Source organism: Lissotriton helveticus, chromosome 12 (assembly GCF_964261635.1).
Source record: "Lissotriton helveticus chromosome 12, aLisHel1.1, whole genome shotgun sequence".
NCBI lineage: Eukaryota > Metazoa > Chordata > Amphibia > Caudata > Salamandridae > Lissotriton > Lissotriton helveticus.
The window spans coordinates 592592634-592616622 of NC_136073.1; the positions used below are offsets into that span (position 1 = coordinate 592592634).

At 45.0% G+C, this 23989-nt stretch overlaps 1 protein-coding gene across 3 annotated transcripts in view; it reads right to left on the reverse strand.

The window, feature by feature from the left end:
• B4GALT3 (beta-1,4-galactosyltransferase 3) overlaps nucleotides 1-23989 on the reverse strand; it is a 456858-nt gene that overhangs the window by 239608 nt on the left and 193261 nt on the right. Inside the window, exon 1 of one of the 3 annotated variants that reach the window (XM_078669019.1) lies at nucleotides 21671-21803. The exons of the other annotated variants lie outside the window; for them this stretch is intronic. The gene's annotated coding sequence lies outside the window, so the exon portion shown is untranslated. Of the gene's footprint in view, nucleotides 1-21670; nucleotides 21804-23989 lie in introns of those variants that run through there. 3 annotated transcript variants of the gene reach the window in all.

The following is a 23989-nucleotide window of genomic DNA, read 5'->3' on the forward strand; positions in this document are numbered from 1 at the left end:
TTAATGGCTGCAGTTATAACTTGTGAAGCTGCAGTGCAGTGAACCTACATGCATTTGTACCCTTGTTCAAAGTTATTCATGGTGAAAACCTAACTGCACCTACGGCTGATGACTACCGCCAATCATGGACACTGGTGTCTATCGAGCCACAGATCGAGTAGCACAAAAACATAAAATAGAGATTAACGAGAAAAATCATAAAGCATCTCCATACCACAATAGATACAGCTGATGGATTAAGGTATTTACTTACTTTAAAGGGCATTAGTGGTATTATTTGGACATCTTGTATCGATAAGTCTTAAAAACCATCAATTAAATCACAAAGGTCAAGGTTTTTCCCCCCAAAAGACTCACTTACAAAATTCTTCCAGATTTGGACCTGGCTTGAGAAACTTAGGTGGCATGCCACACTTCCGCAGTTTGGTTTTATACTAGCTGGATACGCCACGTATACTATTCCAAAAGGAGGTAAGTATATCAGGAGTTGTTTTATAATCCATGAAGGAACAGATGATATTTTACTAAACCATACTCCTTGCAGCTACAGAGGGAACGGTACCTGCTTTCATCATTTTATGTCTCATCTCAGACTGAATGTCATTAATGAAATGCTAGAAGAACTTGGACGATACCAACAGTGTATCACCAGTGAACTTGCAATGTTCAATACCTGAAAACCACAAAGTGTCTTTTTGACAGTTTTCCACTGTCAGTGTGTTTTTTTAAAATCCATTCTTCTATGGACTATCACTCCTTTTGTCTCATACATCTGAACATCCTTATTCTGCATTACCAAGTATACAGCCAGCTTCCTTCACGGGAAAGGAGTCCAGAGAAGATCCACTGGTGTTATGCACCATTGACTGAGAAGCCTCGGCCAAAGGGAAGAATGACGCATACAAGCCTCAGTGCTGCCTACAGGCATGCGGTCAGCGCAGTCAGTCGAGGGCAGCATAAGCAGCAACAAACCTATGTAGCCACCCAACCACATTAAATCAGTTCTACCACAGCTCTACCGATTTCCGTTCATTCCACATAGCCATGGAGGATGGAGAAACTATCAGACATTTGTTCTTTTTAAGAGGAGCACAGGAAGAATCCCTGCTCATGGCCTCTTCTCACTGCATGGCTCAGTATCGATTGCAGAAATATAGATTTGCACATATATCGACTCCAGAATATTAACTACCTCCATATTGGCAAAGAAATCGAATTTATAGAATTACAGATTTACTATGCTTAACTGTATTTTGACGAGTTGTATGTAGGTAGTCAATATTCATTTTTTTCTTATACCCCTACCTTTACCTTTGACCCACCCTGGTGACACCTAGACAAGGTACATCCATTTACACAGTACAGTGTGCCTCTGTGATAACCCAGAACCAAATCTCCGGCCGAGGAGGCCAGCCCTTTTGTATCCCTCTCCAGACAGGGACAGCACCTCTCAAATGTGCTGTTTTAGGGGACGCTTCATTTTGGGCCTCAAAACTGTGGAAATATCTGTGGTGGGTGCTCTGACACAGGGTCAGGGAAGCTACAGTTTACCGGAGGGCCCAGAGCAGTGCAAGCAGTGGTCAGACCTGGATAACATTCTCAAAAGTGTCTTAACCTTTCCAGTTACTGTTGTGTGACCATCAGCATTCACAGTGGACTAACATCCCAACAGTCATCACATTCAGTTTGGAAGTGTTATAGTATGTTTATATGTTATAGTATGTTTATATAGTGCATGGCTACCCCAGCAATAGGGCGTCCCAGCGCTTGCGGACATGCCTAATTATAGGACGGACAAAATGGAGGCGGCAGAGTGCCAGCTCACAGGGAAACCCTAAACAGAAGAAAACATGTTTCACTGTTGCGAGCACAGAGGTGGTGCTAGACACCTTATCATATTGGGGGGATCTCCAAATGTGATGTGAAATGATGGTTTTCAGTTGCACAGTAAAACCAGCAAACATTAACAAAGGGTTTGTAAAATCTGTAAAGAACATTTATAAAATGGTTCCGACCTATACTGTCCATATTTCCAAACTTCTCTTATTAAAAAGGGATGCTACCATAAACTCACCAGCATCAGCCCGAGCAGAGATTGGTCGTAGTAAGAACCTTTTCTCTCACATTAATATCTAGGACTGATTGTAGACAAAGCGTTACAGCTCAAGAATAGTGGGCCACAACTGTATCATGAATAACAGGACCAATGACCATGCGAGAAAATGGGCCAGGATCGATACATATTCATCATTTTACTAACAAGCCACACTATATTGGTTGGAAGGATCACCCATCGAAAGCACATAAACTGAATTTGGAAGACAATTAGATTCTGGAAAGTTTAGGGGCCATCTTGTGAAGGACGTTACAAAAGATTTCAAAACCCCAATAGACATCATCAAACAAAGCAACATTCTAGAATGCCTATTGTTGGTGACTGTTAGCATGACGTCCTGGGTAAGACAACTCTTTTGTACTGTCCACCCATAGTACGCTTTGCAAGGCCAAAGGCAGCGCTCAGCGGGCTCTCTGGACAAGGCTCGACTACAGCTGTGTCCTTAACTTGCCATTTCGATGCAATAAGTAAAATCGTCAGTGACGCATGTGGTCATGGGTAATCACAGGGGGCAAGCTGATTGCACTGCAAAGCTCACCACAAAGTACCATCTTGAGTGTTTTTAAGTTTCACATCACAACTATAATGTCCCGTTAACTGAGGCCTGCCCACTGATTATCATTAAGATGGCTGCTTGACTGTTAGTAACACCTGTTATTTACAGCACTTATAATAGCAGAAGTGCGGTAGAAAATGCTGTTTAAAAAAACGATGTAATATTTGCAATGGCTTCATAGGCACATGCCCAACAATCTGAATAAATAAAATGTTTGTACTCAATTTATATCACTGAAGGTGTAAATAAATGCTGGTGAGCCTGAGCGTTGAAAAGGTGGTATGGGGAGTTATGGCATGTTGTTTATTGTAACTTGCGAATCACAGTGGCTTTTAAACTGTGCTACTTTTCTATATATATATATATATACTTTGCGTGTGTATGTAATCTGTTTTGTGACTGCACTACAGCAAACTACTATCAGTGTCAGACCAGGAAGAAAGAAAGGGTTCAGAAACCAGGGTTCTCACGTCTTTCCTTTTTACTGTCTAACGGTTACTTCACAATAGCTGGTTTCAGTTTTTCTGCTGGATTCTCTATTTACATCCAGATTCCCGATTTCTTAAATCTCCTCTAAACATCAGATTAGATCTGAAAAAGTTGAACCAGCACTCCTGTTCCTATACGTGGCTCTCAGATCGTTCTCAACATCGGTTCCCACCCCAGACACAACCTCGCTGGCGTCATGGAGATAACATCCTGGTGCTGTGACGGAGTTTCCTTGTTTATTTATGTATTTATTTTAGAGATTTTTAAAGCGCACAAATACCCTGGGGTGTCTCGGCGCTATGAACTGCAGTAAGTGACCAGAAGCGTTTATTGATTAAAAAGCCAAGTTTTGATCAATTTTCTGAAAGTGAGCAAAGATTGTTCCGTTGTTTCAGTTCCTACAGAAGTAGATGCGAGGCTTTACAAACTTGACTAATATACATTGTAACAAAATCTAAATTGGAATCTTAATAATGCATTCAAGACTCCTGAGAACAAGAAAGTGGGAGGGAATTTGTGACATCTTCATGTAGATAGAGTATCCACCAGAAAGATCGTTATTGAAGGCAAGTAACTTTCTTGCAGATTCCTCACCTCTAGAATCAATACCCGAGCAAAGTTCCCCAGAGGATGCATCTGAAGAGATCATATGAAGAGGTTCTGCAGCACAGATATGGCAAATGCCAACCCTGTGGGCTTCAAAGTCGGTACAATAACGTCTGGTGAAGGTGTCAAAGCTGACGAGATGTTATCCTAAAGGGTCATGATACCTTCTGGGTGGATCATTTTGTGCAAGTCATAGCGGATTGTAATGCGCAGTACAATATATCTGAGAGAGTCTTTCTGGACAGCCTTGCTCTTTGTGGCACAAACAAACAGCTAGTCATCAGCCTCGAATTCCCAGATTCTGACCACATACAAGCTAAGAGCCCTCTGAGGGTCCAAAGAGTGGAGCATCTACTCCTCCACGGTGCGCGGTGGAAGAAGATAGAGGAAAAGCAGGATGACAGACTGACTCCCCTGAAACAAGTACGATCAGTGCTTAATTTGTAAAAGAAAAAGTGCCAGGGCTCTTGTCAGGCGGCCACTGCAGCTTGCACCACACATTGCCCCTACTATGCTTCCAAGGATAGTTACAACAAAACTACTAACTCTCAAGCTCCTACAAGTGTGACAACTGAGACTATTTCAGACCCCCAAAGCTATAAGAATGGCTTTGGTTGCAGGTAATAGTCGTTTTTCATGACTTTTGCATTAATAATTAACTGTTGTTGTGGTCATCTTAAAGAAAATTACATATTTATATGTATTTGTGCACCACACATTGCCCCTACTATGCTTCCAAGGATAGTTACAACAAAACTACTAACTCTCAAGCTCCTACAAGTGTGACAACTGAGACTATTTCAGACCCCCAAAGCTATAAGAATGGCTTTGGTTGCAGGTAATAGTTGTTTTTCATGACTTTTGCATTAATAATTAACTGTTGTTGTGGTCATCTTAAAGAAAATTACATATTTATATGTATTTGTGCCCCCAGGCGCTACCCTCTCACCATCTGCCATGTTGAATAAAAACCCCTGCATTACTTCACATTCAGAGGCCTTATTTCTCTGTCACCAGGCCCCTCCATGCCAGACGTTACATTTCTCTGCAGCACATTAGATATTTTTTTGAGCAGTCACTGGGAAAAGGCCCAGCCCGGGGTGTCTTAACAGTGTCAAACAAGTGTCGACCTGATAAAGCTGCATTCCGGCCAGAGCAGGAGGCGAGCAGAAGCCCCTCTGCAGAGATAAGGCCCAGTTTTGCTGTCGGCTCTCAGAGATAAGTGGGGCCCATGTCAAGGGAAACCTCCAAGACAGTTACACAAGGGGTGGACAGGAAGGGCCAAACCAACTGCTAGTATGAAGCAGCAACACTTCTACAGATGAGAGCAATCTGCATGCTGCCCCGAGCTAGGGATAAGACCAGACATGCTAGTCACTCTGACACCCAGGGCCCTCCCTGGCCAACAGAAAGGAAACAGCCCTCATGGGGAAGTCTGATAAAGTTACGCAAACAGGCAGGGCGAGTTTTAGCTGACCTTGCTGCCCCCTCTATGCACCCACCCACCTATGACTCATTACAGTGAACGCCTACATGCTCATATCTTTTTCTTTCCTTCTGCTTGGAGGGCTCCTCCCTATGTATGCAAAGAATGTATAAATATTGTACTCTGTGAATAAAGCTCAGAACTCTCCTGAACCTGCTTGGTGAAAGGAGCTCTCCCTTAACTCGAGTTAATGCAATAAAGCCCATTGACTCTAATACCACGGACTCTGCTCCTCATTTATGCTTGACCCTTTTGATATTTATTTATTTATAGAAATTATGATAGCGTAAATAATTTATTTACGACATAATCTGGCGCCCCGAACAGGGACGCATCCCCTTCCCCACGTGCCGGCGATGTAAGTCCGGCCCCTGCCCCCTTCTACAGCCTAGACGGACTTCAAGTGTACACGCCAGCGGGACTTCCCGCCAACTCCCTCAGGCCCACGGAGGAGGCGGACTGCGACCAGACATCCACACGAGGCGGTGAGGAAGATTGCGGAGCGTCCTGACCCAGAGCCCAACCCGTGAGAGAGCCGAGTCCGAGGTCTTCAGAGGTCCGCCATTCCTGTGCAAGCGTCAAGCGTCCGATGACCAGGTCTTCAAGTTCTGCTTCCCGGTGAGTACCACTCAGAACGCATAAAGACGGGTTCATTTAATGAACACGGTAAAGACATGTCTCCTTCACGAGACCGGTATGGTTGTACTGTATTCCAGTACATAAGTATATGTTGTATATGTTTTGAGTTTGAAATTGTTTTAGTTAGATTCCAGCATGCCGTTGTTTTCAAAATTGCGTAAAATAGGCACTTAAAAGGGAATATTAGAAGAGGCAGTTAATGTCCCGCCAAGAGATACTCCCGGCCATTTTATGTATAACAAACATGGCATCAGCGCTATTCTCTATTTAGACCTCTGGGTAGATTACACAAAGGATCTAGAGACGGTGCATAGATGGCCTGCGACCGGCACATGGGATTCAGAATGTATTATGAGAGTAGAGGAACAACTATGGAAAAGGAAGTCGAGGCCCTCGCAGAAAGAGGCCATTGAATTAAGGCGCAAAGAGGCTAATAGGAGGGCCCTGAAAGAACTTAACAAAGCCGAGAAAAGCAGGCAAATGTCAGAACAGGCAAAAGAAAAAGAGTTACTAGAAGAGGGTGAACAGGTTCGAGTGGAACAAATGGATAGGGAAAGAAATGCTCTTGTTGCTGGTATCTACCCTGTACTCTCAGAGGAGATTGCAGAGGAAGTTCCCCAAAATGTACCCCTTAAAATTAAACCGACGGCACCAGAGGCGTTCCTTTCCGCCTACCTAGCAGAGCCACCCCCAGCCTACATAGACGCACCATTTCCCCCGCTCCCACCAGAGGCCGCGCCCCAGCCAGTCCAGGACCAACAACAGGTTTCCGGGGGTGCGGAAGGGGGGGGATAAGGAAATAAAGGATGACGTTGAACTCCCTAGATGTATATATGATTTACAGCCAGGTATTACTGGTCCAATGCGCGCCATATCAATACGAGTAAGGCAAGCCATCGCAGAGCTAGATGGACTGCCTGATATGAATACATATTTAGATGCCTTGTATGAGTTCATCAGAACAGGACGGAACCATGAATGCGTAGCTCAAGCAATGGAAAATAGAAAAGTATCACGTTGTATGAGAGCCAATATCACCACCCTGGCAAATTATATAAAATACTGGAAAAGGTAATACTAGATAGATGGATGGAACAGGGCCCAGAACTGATTAACACCATTTTAGACTTGCGTCTCCAATATGAACAATTCCTGTCCGCCTCAATGACACCCGATCCTCGCCCCAGAGGACAGTACCCTCTGCGAGAGGTCCACCCCATAACAAAACAAGATGGCTCTGTCCAGCGGGTATATGTCTATACCCCTCTCACCAAGCTAGAAATACTGGAAATGAAGAGGTTGTTACCTTCCCATGATAAAGACCCGGGGGGGTTTCACAGAGAAATAAAAGATATACTCCGCATAGGAGACTATACTTACCCTGATATCCTAAGGTTACTAAAGGTCTTGTTACCAGCAGGCATTTACGAGAAACTTAAAGAGAAAGACTGGGATGTGGGAGATAAAATGTTGAAGTGGGCAGAGTTGCAAGCTGAAGATGCAGGTAGGGCCCCGGGGGATGGCCTTGGTGAAAAAATTAAGGGGCTCCCCGAACTCCTTATACAAATTTTACCAAGACTATTGACGACTAAAAAGGAAGACTGGGATGCAATTTCAGCCTGTAAACAGAAACCAGAGGAAGACACGAGCGATTACTACACTAGGTTGGAAAAATGCTTCGCTGTCAACAGTGGTTTAAAACACAGTAGTGAGGCCTATCCCCACCTTTTTGTGACCAAACTGGTAGATAACGCCCTTCCTCAGATTAGGAATAGAGTGCTGAAGGTTGAGAGCACTTGGCAAGCAAATAGCCCCTCACAAATGTTGCAATACCACCAAAATAGAATAAGGGAAGAGCAAGAACAAGAAAAGAAGCGCATGAAGGATACAAAAATGAAGGTGCTAGTTGCCCAAACAGTACCTGCAAACACGAACAAGAATGGTACCGCACCCACTAAAGGGACCTGCAATTATTGTAAACAACAGGGTCACTTTGTAAGGGAATGCCCCGTCCTAAAGCACAATATAGCCACAGGTAAAACAAAGGAACGGCCCTATACACCCAGACAGTACAACACTCAACAGACACAAGTCCCCACCCCGCCGCAGGTCCAGACGCCCGCTGCCGCTGCACCTCAAATGTATCAGTACACGCAGTCAGACTACCCAGAATACCAATCTTTTTCATGAAACAGCCTCGAGAGGGAAGATTGCTTGCCCCTTATTCCAGTTCCTGTGGACCAAGAGGGTCCTTATGTACATGCTCGTTTGCTGGGGCAAGATAGAAAGTTTCTGATTGACACAGGGGCAAGCAGGACTACCATCAGTCATGACGAGGTCCCAGGGGCACCTCTCTCGGGCTCACAGAATATATCCCTGGGATTTTCTGGAAAGCCAATTGTCAACAAAGTATCAGAACCAGTCTCTTTAGGGGTGGGTCCACTGACACGCACCACAGACCTACTACTCACTAAGACATGTCCAGAAAATTTACTAGGTATAAAGACCCAAAAAGAACAGGGAGAAGTTATCTGTTGCTCACCAGAAGGAGTAAGACTGTTTTTGCGTGATTTCAAAGGGCATTTCACAGTTAGAGATTTTGATCCCAGACTTCAGGATGTCCCACAGTATCTATGGGCACAAGGTTCGACTGACGTAGGTTACATGGATATAACACCACACGATGTCACTCTTAAGGAAGGAGTAGTCCTACCCCGAATCATCAGTACAGGATTCCACCTGAGGCTGAAACAGCCTTATTAAAAATAATTCAAGAACTCATTGAACAGGGGGTGGTGGTGGAGACAGACTCGAATGTGTGTAACTCCCCCGTCCTCCCTGTTCTTAAACGCACAGACCCTCAAGCACCCCCAGTTTACAGACTAGTAGTTGACCTTCGAGAACTGAACAAATGTGTGGTCCCACAATACCCAGTGGTCCCAGACATTTCCTCATTATTTACTGCCATTGATTCTGAGGCAACATTTTTCACGGTCATTGACCTGAAGAATGCATTCTTCAGCATTCCAATACATCCTGACAGTCAATATCTTTTTGGATTCAGTTTAAAAGGACGCAGCTTTAAATTTACAAGAGCTCCCCAAGGTTTTACAGAAAGCCCCAGTGTTTACAGTCAGGCATTAAAGAGACAACTTGACAGTATAAGTATGCCTACCAACACAGCATTAATACAGTACGTGGATGACATTCTCATCACAGCAAGATCAGAACCTGACTGTGAAAAGGCTTCCCTCACGGTCCTTCACTTTCTGGCGGACAAGGGGCACAAGGTGTCCCCTTCGAAGTTACAGTTCTGTGAACAGCAAGTGGCTTACTTAGGGCACTTGCTGTCCAAGGAGGGTAGGCAGCTGACACAAGAACGAATTAAATTGATTTCCAACATTTCACAACTCAAAACACAGAAAGAAGTACGTGCATTCATTGGCCTTACTTCCTATTGCAGACAATGGATTCCCCAGTATGCCCACATAGTCAAGCCACTCATACAATTGACTACATTGGAGGCGGCCACCTCTAACATCCTCCCTTGGACATCAGAGCACACCCTAGCATTTGAGGAACTAAAACGGGCGTTATGTCAAGCGCCAGTTTTAGCCACTCCTAATTACAAGAAACACTTCACCCTGTTCGTGACAGAGCGGGATGGAACAGCACTATCTGTTCTCACACAAGACCAAGCAGGGAAACACAAGCCATGTGCTTATTTTTCTAGTACACTGGACCCTGTAGCACAGGCTCTGCCAGCATGCTTGAAATCTGTTGCGGCCACAGCTTTGGCCATAAGACAAAGTGACTCGATAGTGCTGGGACACTCCCTGACAGTACAAGTACCACACGCAGTGGAAGTTCTCCTGAATAGGACACAGACACAACACCTGACTGTAGCAAGATTGACAGGATACGAGCTGACACTATTTCAACCCCACATAGAGATTAGAAGATGTAACATACTCAACCCTGCCACTCTTTTACCCTCAAGCACAGATGACACCACACCCCATGACTGTGTGGAAGTAATAAATGTAGTGACGAAGCCAAGACAAGACTTGACAGATGTTGCACTCCCAGACCCTGACATAACGTTTTATGTAGATGGATCATGCATGAGAACAGGGGCAGGAGAATTAGTGGCAGCATACGCCGTAACTACTGACCATGAGATCATAGAGACACAAAGAATAGATATCCTGTCAGCACAAGCAGCAGAGCTCATTGCTTTGACGCAAGCCTGTAAACGAGCAAAACAGTTAAGGGTTAACATCTACACTGATTCACAATATGCGTTTGGGGTAGTTCATGACTTTGGGGTACTATGGAGGGAGAGAGGTTTTCTGACCTCACACGGGGCCAAGATACAGCATGGCCCTCTCATACAGGCCTTGTTAGAAGCAATACACCTACCTACAGCCATCGCGATCCTGAAATGCAAAGCACACACCAAGGCCACAGATGTCATTTCCCAAGGTAGTGACCTGGCAGACCGAACTGCTAAACAGACAGCTCAGACTCCAATTGACATAACAAACTCACAGGTATTACCACTGACAAGGACTATGACAGTCAGGGATCCCTCCAAAGATGTACAAGATATACAGACCCATGCCACTCCAGATGAAATAAAGAAATGGACTGAACAAGGAGGGGTCCAGACTGACCAGGGTTGGATGACTAAAAACAAAAAGACATGGTTCCTCCCAGACTCTATGGTACAGGTGATAATAGAGACAGTACATAGCCCGGCACACTTGGGAGAGAAGGGAATGTTGGATGGCCTGCAGAATATCTGGTTTAACAAACACTTGCGAGTGGCAGCAAAGCAGAAAGTGAATACTTGCATGATTTGTTGCCAATTTAACCCTGGAAAAGGCATCTCAGTGGAACAGGGTGGATTTCATCCCCCTGATCACCCTTTTGAGGTTCTCCAAATGGATTATATTCAAATGGACAGATGTAGAGGTCACAAGTACGTCCTGGTAGTGGTGTGTGCCCTAACCAGATGGACAGAAGCTTACCCAGTCCCAGATTATACTGCAGTTACAACAGCCAAACAGTTAGTGAGGGAGTTCTTCCCTAGATACGGGTTGCCACGTGTCATTTACTTAGACAATGGCCAGCCCTTCTCCTCTGAGCTCATGAAACAGGTGTCCCTTCTGTTGGGATATACCTGGAAGTTCCATTGTGTAAGGCATCCCCAAGCAGCAGGTCTAGTAGAGAGACATAACCAGACCCTCAAAACAAAATTAGCTAAAGTCTGTGCAGAAAAGGGCGTGGATTGGATGGTAGCCTTACCGGTTGCCCTCTTTTACATGCGCATGGTAGCTCATTCTAGAACCGGCCTATCCCCATATGAGGTGGTCTTTGGAAGACCACCGAATATGTGGGGTACACCAATACCTAAAAGAATAACTGATGTTGACAGTACTATGCTCACAGATTACCTGGCTTCCTTGATGTCTGCACTACTCTCTTGCCGTTCGCAGGTTGCCGCTGCCTTCCCTGACAACACCCAGGTCGAGGACCATGCCATAGCCCCAGGGGACTGGATGCTGATAAGAAATTTCGACCGGACGAGCCCTCTGGACCCCAGGTGGAAGGCACCAAAATTAGTCCTGCTGACGACGAGGACGGCCATCAAAGTCGAGGGAAGAAAGGGGTGGCTGCATGCCAGTCACTGTAAAAAATACTTTGGGACTACCGGAACATTTGCTAAAAACAAAGACAGTACAGACTTTGAGCCCCCCTTTTTGGAAAAGACTCCCCAGCAAGAGTACACTTCCAAACTGAGATCTAGAAGGTCAGTCGACGTTTGATTGTCTAAGTCCACCCGGTGGTGAAGCGGTTGAACATGATGTCTGACTTGAATAAACTAGTGAACAGTAAAGAAAAAAGGACTAATATGAGAAAGAAATACTGCAAGCTATTACACAGCAGATGTATAGTGTCTCTGATTATTGTACTTTTTATGAGCATTGTGGTAATAAGTATTGGCTGGTTCTTACATGTTCTCTATCCACCTGCTGTCTCACAGAACGCCACCATAGTACACTCACATGTTGAGCTCCCAGTACACTTAGAGAACAGAAGAAATGAATTTAAGAACAATACTTTCATCACCCTTTTACAACAGCATCAACTGGCCATAAACACATCCAACTGCTGGGTGTGCGGTCTTCTTCCCCATACAGTTGCCAAAGGCATGCCTTTCATCACTCTCCCTTTTTCTTATGAAGGCTCTTGTTCCGGTTGGTGGGAAACAAACAAAGCTTCCTATATGGCCAATACGGATACAAAAGAGCAGTCTCAGCTCAGATATCACCTATACATTTTATGTTGGCGAGGTGAAAAGAACAGGGCATGTGGTACCCCACTAGAGCAGGAAGCCTATGCTGACCACGGTAACAGATCTAATAAGTTATATTATCAGTATATGGACAGGAGAAAAAGATCCGTTTCACCTGTTTTTGTGGCATCAACGAAAGCCCCTTTTTGTGTCCAAAGTAAAGGAAAGATACGTATGGGTGATAGCATCTGCAATCACACAGTCAATTTGAATGGAACAAACAATACACGGCTTATAGCCGCACAGGGCACCTACTTCATATGTGGGGATAAAGGTTATACATGGCTCCCACAGGGCTGGTCCGGCACTTGTTACATTGCTTTTCTCCTTCCCCCCACCTACACTGCCCCTGCGGACTATCATGAAATTGAGCCTCTGACTGTCTATAACAGACGGCGAAGGGGGGGTCATAGATACAGAAGATACAGCAGGGCAGGAGGCGGGAGACTTCTTTGCCGGAGTCATTCCATTTTGGGGTCCCATGGTAAACAGCAGGAACATCCGCCACCTCACACGAGTGGTGCAAAACACGATAGATGCAACAGCAGGTGCCCTCTCTAATCTCACAGCCGAGGTGGTCGCGGATAGACTCATGACCCTACAAAATCGCATTGTTTTAGACATCGTTCTGGCTGACCGTGGTGGTGTATGCAGATTGATCTCCACGAGTTGTTGTGTGTTTATTCCAAATAACGCACCTACGGTATACCAAGCCATTGCCAAGCTACACAAGATGTCAAGTCAGCTAGACATGGATAAAGGAGAATGGTCCTTAAGCAGCTGGTTGTGGGGATTAGTAGCAACATGGGGATGGAAAGTGTTGACTGTAGTAGGATCAATACTGTTTATCATCTTCAGTTGTTGCCTCTGCATCCAATGCGGCCCGGCCATCTGCGGTCTGTGCGCCACTGCCTGCATTCCCCGTCCACATGTGCAGAGCAGAAAAAATGAAAAGATCATGTTGCAAGAACACATTAACGGCCTGATGAAAATAGAGGTGTATTAGAGGGGTGCGCTTGGGGACAAGGAGGGAATGAAGAAAATTACATATTTATATGTATTTGTGCCCCCAAGCGCTACCCTCTCACCATCTGCCATGTTGAATAAAAACCCCTGCATCACTTCACATTCAGAGGCCTTATTTCTCTGTCACCAGGCCCCTCCATGCCAGACCCTGAAAAAGGCACACGTTACATTTCTCTGCAGCACATTAGATATTTTTTTGAGCAGTCACGGAGAAAAGGCCCAGCCCGGGGTGTCTTAACAGTGTCAAACAAGGGTCGACCTGACAAAGCTGCATTCCGGCCCGAGCAGGAGGCGAGCAGAAGCCCCTCTGCAGAGATAAGGCCCAGTTTTGCTGTCGGCTCTCAGAGATAAGTGGGACCCATGTCAAGGGAAACCTCCAAGACAGTTACACAAGGGGTGGACAGGAAGGGCCAAACCAACTGCTAGTATGAAGCAGCAACACTTCTACAGATGAGAGCAATCTGCATGCTGCCCCGAGCTAGAGATAAGACCAGACATGCTAGTCACTCTGACACCCAGGGCCCTCCCTGGCCAACAGAAAGGAAACAGCCCTCATGGGGAAGTCTGATAAAGTTACGCAAACAGGCAGGGCGAGTTTTAGCTGACCTTGCTGCCCCCTCTATGCACCCACCCACCTATGACTCATTACAGTGAACGCCTACATGCTCATATCTTTTTCTTTCCTTCTGCTCGGAGGGCTCCTCCCTATGTATGCAAAGAATGTATAAATATTGTACTCTGTGAATAAAGCTCAGAACTCTCCTGAACCTGCTTGGTGAAAGGAGCTCTCCCTTAACTCGAGTTAATGCAATAAAGCCCATTGACTCTAATACCACGGACTCTGCTCCTCATTTATGCTTGACCCTTTTGATATTTATTTATATATAGAAATTATGATAGCGTAAATAATTTATTTACGACAATCTCTAAATTAGCTAGTCAGCTCCACCTTGTGGCAGGCTGTCACTAGCTCCGGTGCTGAAAATCAAGTGCCGTGCCCAGCACCGGAAACCAACGGCTCAAATTAAGCACTGTCTGAGTACGATGCATTCAGCTGGAACAAAGCGTTCATTCTGAGGATCCACGTATCCAGAAAAAGCAAAGTGAATGGGGAATGATCAAAGTATGAAGCTTGCCAACACGCAGACCCGAGTTGATAGCAACTAGAAATTATTATTTCATTGTTAAAACCCACAATGGGCAGTTATGAATGCACTCAGAGACTGTGTAAGGGAAATCAATACTTAAGGTCCCATAGAGGCATTATGAAAGGTGAAAAAGAAAAAGCAGCAAAGTTAACCATTTGCTGCGGACTGAATAGGACCGACTCACTAGGTAGAGCAATTGCGTCATCAGTGGCAATCAGATGGGGGATTTGCGGGCATACCCTTTGATGCCACCCACCTCTTCAGAGACACAACAGATTCAGGACTGAGTGCTTTAAGGACAGCTGAGCACTTGCTAGGTCCTTGGGGCTCTCTAAGTCCCCAGGTCAACCCCATTCAGCCTTTCACTGCTTCTGTGACTAGAGTAGAGCCTACTAACTGCATCTATTCCCGCCCAGCCACCAAAGACCCCAGTCCTTTCATGGCCACAGAGATGGTTCCCACAAGCCTCATGGGACACACAGCCAGAGGTCCACCCAATCAACCCCCCCCCGGCAGCTGCAGCCTCAAAACCACTTTAGTTTAACCTTGTGCCATCACAGGCACCCAGTTGATGGCAGGATCCATCAACACCTATCCTGCTGGCAGCCCACAATATTCGACAAGTGAGTAATACAAATTGTTCAGAGGGGTTACTCCATCCCTCTGCTAGAAACACTGCCACCCATGACATCATCCTCAGACTGGCTGACAGAGTACCACCTCTCCCTGCTTTGCCAAGCAATTCAGGCTCTTTGACCAAAGAAGCCATCAAGAGGGTGCCAGCATCAGACGTATGTAGTGGTTGCTATTCGGCTACTTTCTGGTGCCCAAAAAGTACAGAGGCCTCTATCCACCTTATTTTAGACCTTGGGCCTTCTCAATTTATTCCTGTAGAAGGAAAAGTTCAAGATGCTCATGTTGACTCAGGTTCTGTCTGCCATAGACCCTGGAGACTGGGTGGTAGCGTTGGACTTGCAGACAGCCTACTCCATTGTCTTGTTTTGGCTGCCACAGATGCTACCTGATGTTCTCATGGGCCACAAGCATTATCAGTTCACTGTGCAACCTCTTGTCCTCACCAGCGCCCCTTGAGCGTGTTCACCAAGATGATGATGGTGGTTGCAGCACACCTGCCTGAGGTCCAGTCTTTCCCTACCTCAATAAGGGGCTCTTGAAAGCGGGCTCACCGCAGGCAGTCATCTCCCACCTCCAGACTACAGCAGACCTCCTGCATTCGCTAGAGTTCACCATAAACGTGCAGAAGTGTCATCTGACTCCCTCTCAGATGTTCCCTTTAATCAGAGCTGTTCTAGATACACTGCAATTTATGGCCTATCCTTGAGGATGGCAAGTTGTATTTTCAGACTATTATTCAGATTTTCAGCCTCTATACTGGATTTTATTGAGACTGGCTCGAGTCTGCTGGGCCTCATGACCCTCTGCATCTTGCTGATAACTCATGCTCACTGGCATATGTGGGTTCTGCAATGGGACCTAAAGTCACAGTGGCCGCAGCTTCAGGGAAATCGCTCTGACCTGGTCCAGATATTAGAGGGAACTGCAACAGATCTGCGGTGGTGGCTGATGACCACGAATAGGTCAGCAGCAGACCCCTCCCCATCCAGATTTGACAGTAGTGACAGATGCATCCCTCCTGGGCTTGGACAGTCACCTGGGAGAGGTCGAGATGAGAAGACTCTGCTCTACGGCAGAGTCTCAGCTCCACATAAACCTGTTGGAGCTGAGAGCAATCTGACTAGCCTTTCTTCCTTCCATCAAGCGAAGGCTGGTTCAAGTGTTTACAGACAACACCACTGCCATGTGGGATTGCAACAAGCAGGGCAGGGTACACCTTTGTACATGGCTGGAATGCCAAGGCATTTCCCAGGCAGTTCAACATCTGGCGGGCTCTCTCAACACCATGTCTTGAGTTCCCTTTAGGGCCCACTATAGTTCTCCCCTTTGTTAGCCCAAATGCACATGCAGTAGGTCGCTTTGATTTGCACAAAACACAATTGTTTTTGTGCCACAATATTATTTTAGACATATGCTGCAATTGGTTTTGTTATTCAGCACTTCTTTCTGGGACTCAGTTGGGACATTTCTTACTAGGTCGAACAACATTGTTCACTGTTTTTCTCTGTCGTCGGTCACCAACATATTCTAAAAGATAGACCGAACAGAGAGACCCAGCTGCTGTTTTCTAGCATGGCATTTCTCATCCGAGAAGCTGAGAATTGCCATTTACAAAACAGAGTGGTGGATTTCTAGCAGAGGAAAGGTTGGGGATGAGCGCGCCAGCTCTGCTCAATCGGAGAGGCATACCAGCTAACGGCAAATGCCAGGTATGGGGCCACGTACTAATCCCCAGAGAACACTGATATATCAGATCAAATCAGAATAAACTTGATTCGATTTTTGATTTTTTTAAATCATTAAAGTCACAATTAAAAACGTTATAAAATTAAAAAATGCATCATACAAATTCATCTTAGGGTGCGTCACATTGGTATAGTTTCCATTACTTATTTTTACAAACAGTCAGTACAATTGATACAATTTAAAAGCTTTAATTCCAAGGTAAATTTAACCAATGATTGTTTTTCTCTTTCTCATTATATTTTTCAAGTATCCAGTCATAATGCCCACGTAATAAACATTTTCCAATAATTGTAAATACAAAAAGGCAGGGCGACATTGCCTCCAACCTCCTCGCTTCAACAATGGCAACATTCATCTTGCTCTTTCATTTGAATACATTTTGCAAAATAGAATCACATGAATGGTTGATTGAGGTGATGTATGATCGCAAGGGCAATTACAAAGATCTCTGGACCAATCGTTTACGGCAGGAAAACTAACCAAACGATGGAAACTATCAAACCTAAACCTAGTAAGGACATATCTATCATACACTCCAATACACCAAACCAAATAGGGTTGTATACAATGGGTTACCAATGTCAATTGATGCTGAATCACCGTGCATTTGTTCATCTCCTGTGCAGCTCTTAAAGACTCTAAATGTGTCATGCAAAGTAATTTAAATTCCTTCCTTGAAATAGAACTCATGGTTTCGGGACAAATATAAATATCATATCGAGCAAGAACCATTAACATTTTTCTAACATAGTTCAACCAGGTAATCTTATTTGCATGGTCCAGTTTAATTGAGTCCTTAATGATATCTCTATTCAACCCTGTACTGGTAGAAGTCCAAACTCAATGCCATAGTAATAAAGGTTGCACTTTAATTATATCAGAAATATAAGGAATCCCCAATTCGCTGTGACAATTAAAAACTGAGGAACTCTGTGGCACTGCTAAAATAAACCTTAAGAATGAATTTTCCACTTTTTGAATTGGGGATACATCATAAAAGCCCCAAATTATAGCCCCATACAATGCAATGCTCATACATTTTGCTTGATAGATTTTGAGGAGAATCCCCAGGGGCCTTTTGCCCATTTTATTTGCAAAATTAACCACTGCCGCTGTAGACCTCCTAAAAAGGAGACTCCTGCTCTTAACCGCCGGTCCCCAGGAACCAGTATGTCAAATAAGACGCCCAGGTATGAAAACGTGCTGGTTGAATCTATCCTGACATTCCCTACTGGCATACTTCTACATTTGTATTTCCCCTTCCCGCATGACATTACAAAAGTTTTTCTCATGTTAAGTTTTAGGCCTCGGCTATCCATAAAACTAATGTATGTGGCAAGGGCTCTCTGTAAACCCAGCTGACTTCTGGCCATAAGCACTGTGTCATCCGCGTAGAGAAGAGATACTATCAACATTTTGTTTATGTGTGGTGTATCTCTCGTCCTGACCACAAGTTCCTCCTCTAAAGCGTTAGTATATAAAGAGAAAAGGAACAGGGCCAGAAAGCAGCCTTGTCTCACTCCCCTCTCCACGCGGAATGGCGCAGTGCATTCACCCTTTAATTCATACCTCACTCTGGCAATGGCCCCAGCATATAATTGTCTTAATATTTGCACCAATGCTGGGTCAACTTTTAAATCCATGAGGATTTTCCACAATTTTTCATGAATGATGCAGTCAAATGTGGCTGTGAGGTCCACAAATGCTACATAGAGCTTCCCGGCCTTAGCTTGTGTGTACTTCCCCATTAAAATACTAAGATTTAAAACCTGCTCATTAGTCCCCAGCCCCTGTCTAAAACCATATTGAACCACACTTTAAAATATTATTGTCTTCTTCCCATATTTGTAATCTATTCAAAACAATCCTTCCTGCTACCTTCACTAAGGCATCTAGTAGAGATATTGGTCAATAACAGGCCGGATTGTCACGTTCCCCTTTTTTTAAACATCGGTATAATCACGGACTCTGACCAGGACTTCATAAATCCATTTGCACAACAAGCTTCCAAAACCCAAGTTAACAGGGGGGACCATAATAATGGGGTGGATTTAAATAAGTCCATCGGCACGCCATCGGGTCCTGGTGCCTTACCTCCTTTACTAGCATTAATAGTCGTTATCACTTCATCATGTGTTATATACAACGCAATGGGCGAGGAACCAGCAGAGCCTCCTCGAACTTGAAGTTCAGGATCTGTGTGATTTGCTTTGTTCCCCGTAATACTATAAACATAAAAAAAGAAATCAGTCCATCATTTTTCGTCTATTGCAACCTCAATCTTTGCGCCATCATTATTAGAAAAGAACGGGGCATTTACTGCCAGCCAAAATGAGGTACAATCCATATGCAGAGATTCTTCATAAAGAGTGTCCCATGCTTGATCTTTTAATTCTTTATTTCGTTTTTTTCTGGCAGGTTATGTGCCTTCCTAACTTCTCTAATTTCAACTTGACCTCTCTCAGTTCTATGGAGCGCAGCTTTCAGACGGGTATAAGTTTTGGTACAGTTGGAATCAAACCATCCTTTTTCCTCAAAAGGAGAGCCCTTGATCTGAACTCTAAGCAAATTTTGAACCACTGATGTAATTTGAGAAAATGCCCTCAGAGTGTCATCATGAGCTGTACTTTCTTGTAAACACGCTACTATATGATCATAGGCTGTAACCATGATCTGTTTATTAAGCACCTCTGGATCTTTCTTACCCCAAAGCAGGGAGTAGCCGGTTTGACGAACTAAAGCAATATTTTGAGTCCAGGCCAAGCTGTTATTTTTTGGTTGAGCACCCCGCTTAGGGAGGATTAAGTTGATACTTATGGGCAAATGGTCACTCAATACATTGGAATGAGTTTTAAATTTATCAAACCAAGTTGCATAGCGATTTGGAACAATTATAAAATCTATTAAAGCTTCAAGACCTCTGCCAATAAACGTGTAATCAAAATCCACGGGCGGGGAACACAGCATATTAGCAAAACCCAGATCATGTAAGGCCAATATATCATTAAACTTCTCCCTCCTATCAAAGTGGGCAAAATGAGTCATAGGTTCATTCTCTTAATTTTCTACACCACACAGCCCAAGTCCGGCCTTAGGGAAAATACTGACATTAAAAACAGCACCCCAAATCATAACCATATCGATACCTTTAGAAGCTCTTTTTTTATCCAGCAATCCTACCAAATCCCTCTGATACTCATTATCTCACTCTGGTCAGTATTAGATTGCCTGGAGTATATAGTTGGAATTGCCTTCTGGGGATTTTGGTGTACAAATCTTTCTTCACAATTACATTGATCATTAGTGGCAACGAGTCAATCATTCTCGTCTAAAGATTGAAGAGGCCTGAATCTATTAGTCACCTCTAAATTATAAGTCAAATGATTAGTGGTCTGTGTAGGGGGGTGTGGATCTAAATGCCAGTTGAGGGTATTGGGCTGATAGAAGTAGCCCAAAGGGAGAACTTGTATGCCTACATCCATAGTATTAGTATCATTAATTCGGCTAAAAAATTCTCGAACCAGCAATGGAATCCCCAAGGAGAGAACAACACAGTACCCTTGAAAGGCTTTTCTGTTTGTTCCCACCCAAGGGACACGTCTTACCATCTTAAAAGCAGAAAACATCTCCCTAGTTAGTCCTAATCTACTCCCCAAACAATGAATTGCTCTATTCCTCATGGTGATCCAAGTTTTGTTACACCGATCAGAAGGTGAAGGAACATTATCCAAAACAACTGTGCAGGGGGCAAATTTAAATTCTGCAATTTAAGTGGATGATCATGCGTTTTTAGAATGTAAGACCTTAAACTAGGGCGTAAATCACGCGCTAGAGGTCCGCCCTTCCATGCTTCTGCTCTTCCTTTTCCAATCTCCCTAAGTTCCGCCTTATTAGACAGCGATCTACTTGACAGGGGTTCATTTGAACTCTTACGTCCTGAGGCTCTATATATCCTAGCTCTCTCGTCTATCTGGTTACCAATACTCATAAGGCTAGCTGGTGAAATCTGGCTATGAGGCTTGGATACACTACCATCACTGCCGTCAGCTTTTTGTTTAATATTCACTTCCTTTACAAGAATCATATGTTGTTTCTCTATTATTATTTCCAGACCAGATTCTATTTGATCTAGTCTTGCCTCCCTGGTACCAATCAATTGTTTTATATACAAAGTCAAATTGGTTTTCAAACTTAATAACCTATTAATTTCTTTAGTGGGGGGGGGCATTGCCCTTGCTTTTAGTTCGTAGTGCCAACTCTTTGCCTTTATGCATTGTCAAAATACCTTTTCCCTGCTGTTTATTGACTGTAGGCTTAGATGTGACAGACACGGAAGGAGCCTTGTGTATCAATGGCTGCAGATTTCCAGGTGGTTTCTTCAATTTAGGGCTACAGGGTCTTTTTGGCGGTGAAAACAACGTTGCATCCAGGTCACTAAGAGAAATAGCATCACTGATGACCTGGATACAGCCATTTAAATGCTCCTCAACCGCATTAACTATAGTACCAGCGCCCCAATCCGATTATGATGTAAATCTATTGTTTTAGTTTGGGTATTTGACAGTGAACCCAGTGAATCTTTAGTTAAGGACTGCTCAACCGCCACCGTATGATAGTTCAACAGGGTCATATTAGCAACTTTCATTTTTCTGCATGCCCAGAATTCGCACTGCGCAATTTTCTCTTACCCATGTCGACCAAATTGCACGCCGGGAATTAGTCTCAAAGTAAAACAGGCCCTTATAACGCATTAAATATAAGGTGCCTCTATCTGCAGTAATCACTCCCCTCTACTATAGCAGAAATATTAACAAAGCAGCTAATATCACAACCAAAAATAATACCATTTACTTAACCATACCCTATGCAGTATAACCAAGAGGGGTGGCCCAGCACAGCCTCTTTCAGTCTCAGATGGGCTCAGACGGGCCCGCCCTTGGCCTGGACACGTCCCGTGATGCGGTAGTAGAGGCTCGTTATATGCGCCACCTGGTGCGAGTTCTCTGGCATGGGCGGCTCCTGCCGCAAGGTGATGTGGGCGCTGTAGTCCTCATTGATTTCCTACAGGGAATGTTAAAGTGCAGAGTGCGAGTTACAGGGGCAGGGACACCTAAAAACACGGTTTCCCAGTCTCAAGGATGAAAGGTGCAGCATGCAGGTCAGAATTTACGTTACCCGCTCCTCTGTGGTTCAGCCCCGCCATATGAGCCACCTGGCGCGAGTTCTCTGGCATGAGCGGCTCCTGCCGCAAGGCGCTGTAGTCCTTGTTGATTCCCTATGGGGAATGTTAAAGTGCGAGTTACAGGGGCAGGGACACCTAAAAATACTGTTCCCCAGTCTCGAGGATGAAAGGTGCAGCGTGCAGCATGCGGGTCAGGAATCTACGTTCCCCGCTGCTCAGTGGTTCAGCCCCTCTATATGCGCCACCTGGTGCGAGTTCTCAGGCGTGGGTGGCTCCTGCCGCAAGGCGCTATGGACGCTGTAGTCCTTGTTGATTCCCTACGTGGAATGTTAAAGTGCAAAGTGCGAGTTACAGGGGCAGGAACACCTAAAAACACAGTTCCCCAGTCTCAAGGATGAAAGGTGCAGCGTGCGAGTCAGAATTTTACGTTACCCGCTCCTCTGTGGTTCAGCCCCGCCATATGAGCCACCTGGCGCGAGTTCTCTGGCATGAGCGGCTCCTGCCGCAAGGCGCTGTAGTCCTTGTTGATTCCCTACGGGTAATGTTAAAGTGCAAAGTGCGAGTTACAGGGGCAGGGACACCTAAAAACACGGTTCCCCCAGTATCAAGGATGAAAGGTGCAGCGTGCATCATGCGGGTTAGGAATCTAAGTTCCCCGCTGCTCAGTGGTTCAGCCCCTCTATATGCGCCACCTGGTGCGAGTTCTCTGGCGTGGGCGGCTCCTACCGCAAGGCGCTATGGGCGCTTTAGTCCTTGTTGATTCCCTAAGGGGAATGTTAAAGTGCGAGTTACAGGGGCAGGAACACCTAGAAACACAGTTCCCCAGTCTCGAGGATGAAAGATGCTGCGTGCAGCATGCGGGTCTGGAATCTACGTACTAATATATCATTGTGCTCACATAGTCTAGGCTTAGGCCGACATATCATTCGTCATGATCTGGTTTTACATTGTATACAGCTAATTGGTAATGGTAATTACTATATTCAGTTGTATATTTTTCCTAATTGCAGCACCGTTGCTACATGATAGAGCACAATAGTTTCAATAAATATTATAAACTTTCCTTGTGTATCATTTGTTTATTAAGGACATGCACGAGTGAGATTACGAAATGTGATAATCATTTACCATGGTTCCCTGAGGGGACTAGAGTACTGTGTTCTGGGGTGCTAACTTGCTGGTTACTCTGTAAAGTTTAGGAGGGCACGTAAGGCACTATGAGCTAGTCATGATTTGGGCCCATAGGTACTGATTTGGTATGATGACTCAATCCCTGCATACTGACGTTCTGTGATGCAACGCATAGTTCTGTTTCCAAACAGAATCCCTGCAACAGCCAGAGAGCAGACAAAATCAGCTGTCAATGCTTAGCGGATCAAGAATAGCGGCTCCATCCCAAGGTGGTACAAGGTCTCTTTCAAGATTGGGCAGAACTATTCACCATTGCCAAGAACATGCACTTCTGCATGCTGGAGTTTCCAAGGCGACTCTAGCTCGGAGATGCCTTTTAGATAGAGTGGAGCTCAGGCCTTCTATACTCTTTTCTGACAATACTGCTCCTGCCCAGAGTTCTCAAACAGATCAGGAATGACCGGGACCAAGTTTGTCTTGTGGACCCAGACTGGTCACAGAGAGTATGGTATCTCAACTCCCGAGCATGAATATCAGTCCTCCCACCAGGGTGTCCTCTCGGGAGGATCCACTAGCTAACGGAATTTGCTTCCGCCTGGTGGGAGCAGTGAGAAATACCTGCTTCATCCGGGCCGGAGCAACGCTGCTTGCTTGGGTGCTTCAGGTTGGCTCAGGGTCACCTACGTTTGAGCCCAGGCATTGGGGTCCCCAGGGCCAATAGAGGCTTTGGGAGAGGCTCTGGCCTAAAGTAACTATAACTAGCACCCTCGCCAGGCACTCGCATATTACAGCACTCCGGGCCCCTCCCCATAAAAAAGAAAAAGGAACAGTGGTGGCTTCTCCGCTATGGCGGAGGAGCTTCGCCCC